We start from the raw sequence: 10,000 nt of genomic DNA on the forward strand, positions 1-10,000 counted from the left end.
GAGACAAGCACAAGGACAGGTGCAACAGATCAGGGCGTGGCAGTGTGTGTTTCTGTCCCCAATCCATTCCATGAGAACTGATCTGTAGTATATGGTGGTTGTAGTTGTGTGTGTGTGTGTGTGTGTGTGTGTGTGTGTGGTAAAGGGGAACCACAGAGAATGTCTCTGTGCCACCAGATATGGGACTCAGACCAACGTGCTTCTGAGGCGAGGAGGACAAGCGTGAAATGAATTGTTCCACTTCATCTCCGACCAGCCTCTTTCTTTTGAGGGAGTCATGTGTCGCCTGGTGAACGCCGCAGGGGGACAAAAGAGGAGGGTTGGTGATGTACTGTTAGTTTTCCTGTGACTACGGATTTCCTCCTGTGAATTTGAGGAGATGCTCCTGGTTCTTTCTCGGCAAACGAGCGCTCACTGTTCCACCGGCAGGAACACAACACTAACTAGGCCGTATACAGACAGACAGACAGACAGACAGACAGACAGACAGACAGACAGACAGACAGACAGACAGACAGACAGACAGACAGACAGACAGACAGACAGACAGACAGACAGACAGACAGAACACCATCCCCATCCCCTCTGGTCTCCCTTCCTCTTCCGTGTCAGAATGTAATTGCCAAACGATGACAGTGCAACAATAACACTGGTATTCTCCTGAACATACTCTGTGCACCGTTTAACACACACACACTAAAGTGCTATTTTATTGACTGCAGGAAATTGGCTCCATCCTGCCATTGCACGTTTGGTCTGAAGTTCAGATGAATCATTTAATTGGCCCGTTATTTTTTATATTTCCACACCTCTTAAAACACTTTCTTGTCTTCCTTTAAAAATATCTTAATTTATAAATTGTTCAGTTAACTCTTAAGAGCCTATTGATGCAAATCCCATCAACATTTGTCAGTTGAAATGTTTAATATCTAGGAGATATGTCTCTTTGTAGACTTTTAGTGCAGGTGAAATTTGTGCCCCTATTCTGTGTGTTTTAGTGTTCTGATGACAATTTAGATTACGGGTTCTTTTCAATACACATGTCAGAAGCTCAGTTTTACAGCGTGATTGGAATTTAAAGGCAATGTTCCCGCGTTTGCAGTCTCTGCTTTCACTGTAAATGCTGCATTTGTCGGCTCAATTACCTTTACATTTCTATCATGGAATCTAACACTTCAGCTTTCCAGATTGCATAGAGCCCTAACTTTTAAAAAGTATTCAAATGTTTTTTTTCTTATGCTACTAAACTGTTGGACACCTTGCCACAAGGTGTCATTGAGGCAGGGTCTGGATGGTGAGTGGAGGGCCAGTCATCCCACGAAAGGCAGGTCACATCACACTGAACTCTGGGCGACTGTGCTCAGACTGGAAAATACACAGAAGGAGAAAAAGAGAAGTGATACGACAGGAGAGGAAATGAGAGAGAGGTTGATACACTGACAAAGGGAGAGCCAGGAAGTAAAGAGAGAACGAGGGAGGAGGAAGAGAGTGCTCCCGCCCTGCTTCCCAGAAACAGTCTGAGAATAGATTGAGCGTAACGGTCCAGACGGAAGAATAATCTGCTGCTCTCCCTCTTTTCAGGCAGTTTTTTCTCCCTCTCTTTTTGTTATGGATGTCCCAGTCTTAAAGCATCAAAGAGTCTATTAACTGGAGTTATCAGGCTCTTTCTCTCTTTGCAATGTTTAAATCCCTTGCTTCCTCCGCTCTCTAAAGCGGAGTAATGCTGGGTCTGCCATGCACAACAATCCTTCCTGTTATAAGGGAGGCCCTGACGTTGTATGAAAGGAGGTTTACAACAGCAGCCCGACCAGCGCTGGCTGTTACAAACCATATTTCCTATATCGTTGTCTCTTTCTGTTTCTAACCCTTCCTCTCTCTATCTCTCTCTCTCTGCCCGTGCCCTCCTATACAACCCCCCCCCAAAACAAACATAAAACTAAATACTAAATACAAAGTAGATACAGTTGAAGTTGAAAGTTTACATACACTTAGGTTGGAGACATTAAAACTCGTTTTTCAACCACTCCACACATTTCCTGTTAACAAACTATAGTTTTGGCAAGTCGGTTAGGACATCTACTTTGTGCATGACACAAGTATTTTTCCAACAGACAGATTATTTCACAGACAGATTATTTCACTTATAATTCACCTTATCACAATTCCAGTGGGTCAGAAGTTTACATATACTAAGTTGACTGTGCCTTTAAACAGCTTGGACAACTCCAGAAAATGATGTCATGGCTGTAGAATCTTCTGATAGGCTAATTGACATAATTTGAGTCAATTGGAGGTGTACCTGTGGATGTATTTCAAGGTTTACCTTCAAACTCAGTTTGACATCATGGGAAAATCAAAAGAAATCAGCCAAGACCCCAGAAAAAAATTGTAGACATCCACAACTCTGGTTCATCCTTGGGAGCAATTTCCAAAAACCTGAAGGTACCACGTTTATCTGTACAAACAATAGTACGCAAGTATAAACACCATCGGACCACGCAGCCGTCATACCGCTCAGGAAGGAGGCGCGTTCTGTCTCCTAGAGATGAACGTACTTTGGTGCGAAAAGTGCAAATCAATCCCAGAACAACAGCAAAGGATCTTTTGAAGATGCCGGAGGAAACGGGTATAAAAGTATCTATGTCCACAGTAAAATGAGTCCTATATCGACATAACCTGAAAGGCTGCTCAGCAAGGAAGAAGCCACTGCTCCAAAACCGCCATAAAAAAGCCAGATTACGTTTTGCAACTGCACATGGGGACAAAGATTGTACTTTTTGGAGAAATGTCCAAAAATAGAACTGTTTGGCCATAATGACCATCGTTATGTTTGGATGAAAAAGGGGGAGGCTTGCAAGCCGAAGAACACCATCCCAACCGTGAAGCACGGGGGTGGCAGCATCATGTTGTGGGGGTGCTTTGCTGCAGGAGGGACTGGTGCACTTCACAAAATAGATGGCATCATGAGGATGGAAAATGATGTGGATATATTGAAGCAACATCTCAAGACATCAGTCAGGAAGTTAAAGCTTGGTCGCAAATGGGTTTTCCAAATGGACAATGACCCCAAGCACACTTCCAAAGTTGTGGAAAAATGGCTTAAGGACAACAAAGTCAAGGTATTGGAGTGGCCATCACAAAGCCTTGACCTCAATCCTATAGAAAATATGTGGGCAGAACTGAAAAAGCGTGTGCAAGCAAGGAGGCCTACAAACCTGACTCATTTACACCAGCTCTGTCAGGAGGAATTGGCCGAAATTAACCCAACTTATTGTGGGAAGCTTGTGGAAGGCTACCTGAAATGTTTGACCCAAGATAAACAATGTAAAGGCAATGCTACCAAATACTAATTGAGTGCATGTAAACTTCTGACCCACTGGGAATGTGATGAAAGAAATTAAAGCTGAAATAAATCATTCTCTCTACTATTATTATAACATTTCACATTCTTAAAATAAAGTGGTGATCCTAACTGACCTAAAACAGGTAATTTTTACTAGGATTAAATATCAGGAATTGTGAAAAACTGAGTTTAAATGTGTTTGGCTAAGGTGTATGTTAACTTCTGACTTCAACTCTACATGCTTTAGGATACATGTGAAATATTTTAAATTGGCCAAATAATGTATTTAACATTTTTTATTTAATACATTAAATATATTACAACATATATTACGGAATGTATGTATACATTATTTAAATGTTTACATAAATCTATGTAAAATGTACAGTATATCACAATATATACTGAACAAAAATATAAACACAACGTGACAATTTCAATGATTTTACTGAGTTCCAGTTCATATAAGGAAATCAGTCAATTGAAATACATGAATTAGGCCATAATCTATGGATTTCACATGACTGGGCAGGGGTGCAGCCATGGGTGGACCTAGGAGGGCATAGGCCCACCCACTGGGGAGCCAGGCCCAGCCAATCTGAATGATTATTTCCCCAAAGGGCTTTATTACAGACAGAAATACTTCTCGGTTTCATCAACTGTCCGGGTGTCTGGTCTCAGATTATACTGCAGTTGAAGAAGCCGGATGTGGAGGTCCTGGGCTGGCGTGGTTACACGCGGTCTGCGGATGTGAGGCCGGTTGGACATACGGCCAAATTCTCTAAAACAACGTTGGAGGCGGCTTATGTTAGAGACATGAACATTCAATTCAATGTCAAAAAGCATTAAAAATGTATGGCAATTTTAGCTAGCTAGCTTGCAGTTGCTAGCAAATTTGTCCTATTTAGCTAGCTTGCTGTTGCTAGCAAATTTGTCCTGGGATATAAATGTTGAGTTTTTATTTTACATGAAATGCACAAGGTCCTCTATTCCGACAATTAATCCACACATAAAACGTTCAATCGAATCATTTCTAATCATCTCCCCATCCAGACTTTTTCTTCTTTGGACTTACATGGTGATTGGCAACTAACTTTCATAAAAGGTGTATTACCACCACCGACCTCCGTTCGTCTTTCAGTCACCCATGTGGGTATAACCAATGAGGAGATGGCACGTGGTTATCTGCTTCTATATACCAATGAGGAGATGGGAGAGGCAGGACTTGCAACGCGATCAGCGTCACAAATAGAACTGACTTCTATTTTATCCCTTGGCAACGCAGACGCTCGTTGGCGCGAACGAGCAATGTGGGTGCAATAATTGAATAACGTATGTCTACATTTATTTTGCAACACTCGCGGACTCGATGCGAGCGGTGTAGTCAGCATGTTAGTAAATATGTGATCAATACATGTTGATAATTTCATTCCTGTGCTGTTTGTAACTACCCTGGTAGATTGACTGATAACCTGAACCAGGTTGCAGGCATTGGTTACAGTTTGAAGAGTTTTCTTGAGTGGGCATTTTGATGAAAGCCAGTCAATATTTAAATCACCCAGAAAATATACTTCTCTGTTGATATAACATGCATTATCAAGAATTTCACACGTTATCCAGATACTGACTGTTAGAACTTGGTGATCTATAGCAGCTTTCCACAAGAATGGGCTTTAGGTGAGGCAGATTCATTTGTAGCCATATTACTTCAACAGTATTTAAAACCTGTTGAGGCCAGGGGTTCCGCTAGCGGAACTCCTCCCACATTCCACTGAAAAGGCAGAGCGGCAAATTCAAAAAAAACATTTTTTTTAAATATTTAACTTTCACACATTAACAAGTCCAATACAGCATATGAAAGGCAGACATCTTGTGAATCTAACCAACATGTCCGATTTTTAAAATGTTTTACAGGGAAGACAAAATATGTAAATCTATTAGCTAACCACCTTAGCAAAAGACACCACTTTCTAACACCAACGTCCATCACCAGCTATCACTAATTCGACCAAATGAAGATATATATATAGCCACTAACCAAGAAAACAACTTCATAAGATGACAGTCTGATAACATATTTATTGTATAGCATTTTTTTTTATTTTTTAAATGTGTATATTTATGGTATAAATCATAAATTACATTTCAGCTACAATCAGAAAGCAGCCATAACATTTACAGACACCAACATCAAATACCGAATTACTCCTCATAAAACATTTCTGAGAAATACATACTGTGCAGCAATTGAAAAACAGGATTCTTGTGATTCCAGACAATATTTCCGATTTATTAAATGTTTTACATCGAAAACTAAATGTAGCGCTAAATTAGCATAGCCACGCCAGACAGACACACTTGGGCGCGCGCGACCAGTTGACATGCACGACAGATATATGAAATAACATTATAAATTTGGTCTTACTTTGGCTGATCTTTCATCAGAATGTTGATCAAGTTGTCCTTAGTCCAGAAGAGTCGTTCAATCCATTCAGAATGGCAACTTTCCATCTTCATTTAGCAGGGGTACTGGTCGAGTGGCACGGAACTCTCCAATGTAAACAAAGTAAACATTACGGAACACGGCAAAACTCCCGAAAAAATTCAAATAATCTGATTAAACTATATTGAAAAAACATACATTACGATGACATGGTCTCATTTATCAAATCAAATCCGAGCTGGAGATAGTTCACATCCGAAACGGCAGCAAAACAAAACATGATATCTCTCCCAAGTCGCACGCTTCTGACTTCCTGAAATTGACGGTCACGTCAAAGAAATAGGTCTTATTTCACGTCAAAACAAGATAAACGCATGATTTCTCCTCTGACGTCCTCTAGACACCCAGAGGAAGGCGTACGAGGTGTGTTTCGGGTCATAAGTGGCATGACCATGTATAGGCAGAGCGTTGAAGCGAGCATAAACATCTTGCATTTTACTTCCTGGTCGGGGAAAGTGCTGCCAAAGGACTTGTGTTCCACTTAGAGAAAAAATTAAAACGGTTTTAGAAACTTGAGACTCTTTTCTATCCAATACTATTAACAATATGCATATTGTAAGAGCAGAAATTGATTAAAAGGCCGTTTGAAAATTTGCGCATATTTTCCAGTTTTTCCAATTCGCCCCCTATAGCCCAAACATGTTTAACATCAGATCCTCTCTAATCTTTACAGGAATGTGGTTCTGAATATAAACAGCAACACCTCCACCACTGGCATTTCTGTATTTTCTGTACATTTTAAAACCTTGTATTGCTACCGCTGTATCATCAAATGTATTTTCTAAGTGAGTTTCAGAGATAGTTAGAATATGCAATATCTGTTACTAACAAGTTATTCATTTCATTAACCTTTTTTCTCAAGCTACATATGTTAACGTGGGCTATTTTGAGCACTTTTCTGGGATGCTTGCGTTTTTCATTGCTTTACTGGGAAGCTTAGCAGAAGGAGATATTTTCATGTTATTTATGGTAGTGCAGGGTGAGCTACACACAGTGGACTTCCTACTAGGGCACACCGCCTCAGTGCTAACAGCATACATCAGGTTCATAGGCACATAGGATTAGCAGAGGCATTCAGGGCAGTTAGAGGGACATACATTAGGTTACGTGCAGTGTGTCTACCAATGCCCCTGGGATAATGTACATTTGCTAAAGCATTTTGATGATTCAGCGACACAATGATAGGGATTAACTGAGCTGGGCTTGGGTCATTGATAAGTCATTGTCTCAACGCAGCCTTATAATGCTGTGAAAGGATCCAGGAACCCAAATGATTTGGGTGGATCCCATCCTCCTTATAAAACATGTTTTGTTTCCAAAAGCTATCAAAATTGTAAACAAAAGCTACACCCATTGAGCTGCAATAATCACGTAGCCAGTTGTGAAGAGAAAGAATCATGCTAAATCATTCAATGCCATGATTCAGAGAGGACACAGGGACAGATATGACGGGTCTTTTATTAGTGTCTAGCAGAGAGTCAATCAGCTCTTTAAAATCCAGTTTCAACTGTTCAGAGCTGCCCTTCATAATGTCATAAAAACCCACGTGGACTACGATAGAATCTATGTCCATTTCCTGGTGTAGTACATTCGGGAGCAGGTTAGTAATGTCATTTACCCGGAGCTCCGGGATAGGACATTGTTTTTGCACCAGGAACAGTCAAATTTCTTACCATGGAGCTGTCCAAAATCACGGCTAGTGAGAAGGACGAGGAAATCCGCCCACTCCCAAGCTTCACAGGATGGTGCAAGCCTCTGACAGATGGAGAAGCCCCGCTCGATCCAGAGCAGGGACGGAAGGGTGCCGACGTCGAAATCATAGGGGAAGGAGTAGGAGTAGGCACTGCGGCCGCAGACACAGGTACCCCCAGCGACGAAGGTGGAGGAAGATCAGGCTCCAGGGCGGCGAAACTATTTGTTGTTTGTATCCGCTCCGGGCCTCTCGTTGGGAGTGTAGACTGTTTTGCGGGAGGCTGCGGTCTTCAGTTTCCACGGCTCTCCTCCACACAGCTAGGCTGCCCATAATAGTTGAATAACAAAGATTGGTTATGTTTTAGTTAAATAACAAACCAAGTGTTTCCAGGCATCATGGTATCAAGAACAAGATAAAACTTGTTGAAACTAGCCACCTACGATTCCCCACATAGCAGCTCATTGTCATTGTTGCTAGCTATCTGGCCATACAGAATCACAACAACACACAACTTTCTGCCCCATTGAAGTGTGTGCATCGTTTTTGTGAGGTTGTCAGCTGACCCGTCTATTAATCAATACGTAAAGAGTAATTTAAGAAGCCGACTAAGGAACAACTTTGGCCACCCTGTAGACTAGATGTCATAGGCACGCATTTTTGGAATATTATCAGGAATTACATGCATTTGAGCAAAGATGCAAATGTTTGTACATGCACCTCTGGAATGCATTTTAAGGCATTAAATGTATTTTGGCAAAGAGGCAAATGTATCTACACTACCGTTCAAAAGTTTGGGGTCACTTAGAAATGTCCTTGTTTTTTAAAGAAAAGCACACTTTTGTCCATTAAAATAACATCAAATGATCAGAAATACGGTGTAAACATTGTTCATATTTTAAGTGACAATTGTAGCTGGAAACGGCAGATTTTGAATGGAATATCTACATAGGCGTACAGAGGCCCATTATCAGCAACCATCACTCCTGTGTTCCAATGGCACGTTGTGTTAGCTAATCCAAGTTTATCATTTTAAAAGCCTAAATGGTCATTAGAAAACCCTTTTGCAATTATGTTAGCACAACTAAAAAATGTTGTGCTGTTTAACCTGTTCGGGCTAGGGGGCAGCATTTTCACGTTTGGATGAAAAGCGTGCCCAGAGTAAACTGCCTGCTACTTGGTCCCAGTTGCTAATATATGCATATTATTAGTAGATGTGAAAGGAAAACACTCTGAAGTTTCTAAAACTGTTTGAATGATGTCTGTGAGTATAACAGAACTCATATGGCAGGCGAAAACCTGAGAAAAATCCAACCAGGAAGTGGGAAATCTGACGTTGGCTGGGGGCACCTTATTCATCCAAGCTACACAATACTGCCCCCAGCCATAAGAAGTTAATCAACTGACCTGCAAACCTATATGCTGCCTTCTGTGAGAGGAAATACACACACACATTTTAAATACTTTATTTTCGGAACCCCCCCCACTTTCCACTGAAAAGGCAGTGCGCGAAATTCAAAAATATTTTTTTGAAATATTTAACTTTCACACATTAACAAGTCCAATACAGCAAATGAAAGATAAACATCTTGTGAATCCAGCCAACATGTCCGATTTTTTAAATGTTTTACATCGAAAACACCACGTATATTTATATTAGCTCACCACCAAATTCAAAAAAGCACAGACATTTCTTTCACAGCACAGGTAGCTTATACAAAACCCACAGATAGAGATAGAATTATTCACTAACCTTGGAAAATCTTCATCAGATGAGTCATATAACATCATGTTACACAATACATTTATGTTTTGTTCGATAATGTGTATATATATATATTAAAAAAATCTCAGTTTACATTGGCGCGTTATGTGCAGTAATGTTTTAATTCCAAAACATCTGGTGATTTTGCAGAAATACTCATAATAAACATTGATAAAAGATGCAAGTGTTATTCACATAATTAAAGATAAACTTATCCTCTATGCAACCGCTGTGTCAGATTTCAAAATAAACTTTACGGAAAAAGATTAATCTGAGAACGGCGCCCAGAGCCCAAACCAGCCAAAGAAATAGTCACCATTTTGGCGTCAACAAAAGCTACAAAAACACTATAAATATGCACTTACCTTCGAATAACTTCATCAGAAGGCACTCCCAGGATTCCCAGATCGACAATAAATGACTGAAAAGTTCCATAAAGCCCATCATTTAGCCACTTGTTGTTAGCATGTTCAGCCCAGGAATCCATTTTCATGACGCACTTCCAGACAAAAACTCAAAAAGTTCCGTTACAGGTCGTAGAAACAGGTCAAATGATGTTTGCATTAATTTTACATTAATCATCAATAAGGATCCAACCGGAGAATTTCATTGTCTGAAGAAAGAGCATTGGAACGAGAGCACTCTCTCTCGTGATCGCGCCAAAATTGACTGGAAGATTCTGACGACCACTCACTAAAA

General features: G+C 40.5%; 1 protein-coding gene and 1 long non-coding RNA gene across 4 annotated transcripts in view; one reads left to right on the forward strand and one right to left on the reverse strand.

Annotated features, from left to right (window-relative positions):
• LOC139542949 (uncharacterized) overlaps nucleotides 1-6,466 on the reverse strand; it is a 31,526-nt gene extending 25,060 nt beyond the window's left edge. For both annotated transcript variants that reach the window (XR_011668570.1, XR_011668571.1), the window contains exons 1-2: nucleotides 5,985-6,466; nucleotides 5,769-5,893 (exon numbers count right to left, since the gene is read on the reverse strand). This is a non-coding gene — a long non-coding RNA (uncharacterized lncRNA). The remainder of the gene's footprint in view (nucleotides 1-5,768; nucleotides 5,894-5,984) is intronic.
• Nucleotides 1-10,000, forward strand: part of cacna2d3a (calcium channel, voltage-dependent, alpha 2/delta subunit 3a) — a 404,301-nt gene that overhangs the window by 25,072 nt on the left and 369,229 nt on the right. The gene's annotated exons all lie outside the window — the stretch shown is intronic.

The sequence above is a fragment of the Salvelinus alpinus genome, chromosome 17 (assembly GCF_045679555.1).
Source record: "Salvelinus alpinus chromosome 17, SLU_Salpinus.1, whole genome shotgun sequence".
Classification (NCBI taxonomy): domain Eukaryota; kingdom Metazoa; phylum Chordata; class Actinopteri; order Salmoniformes; family Salmonidae; genus Salvelinus; species Salvelinus alpinus.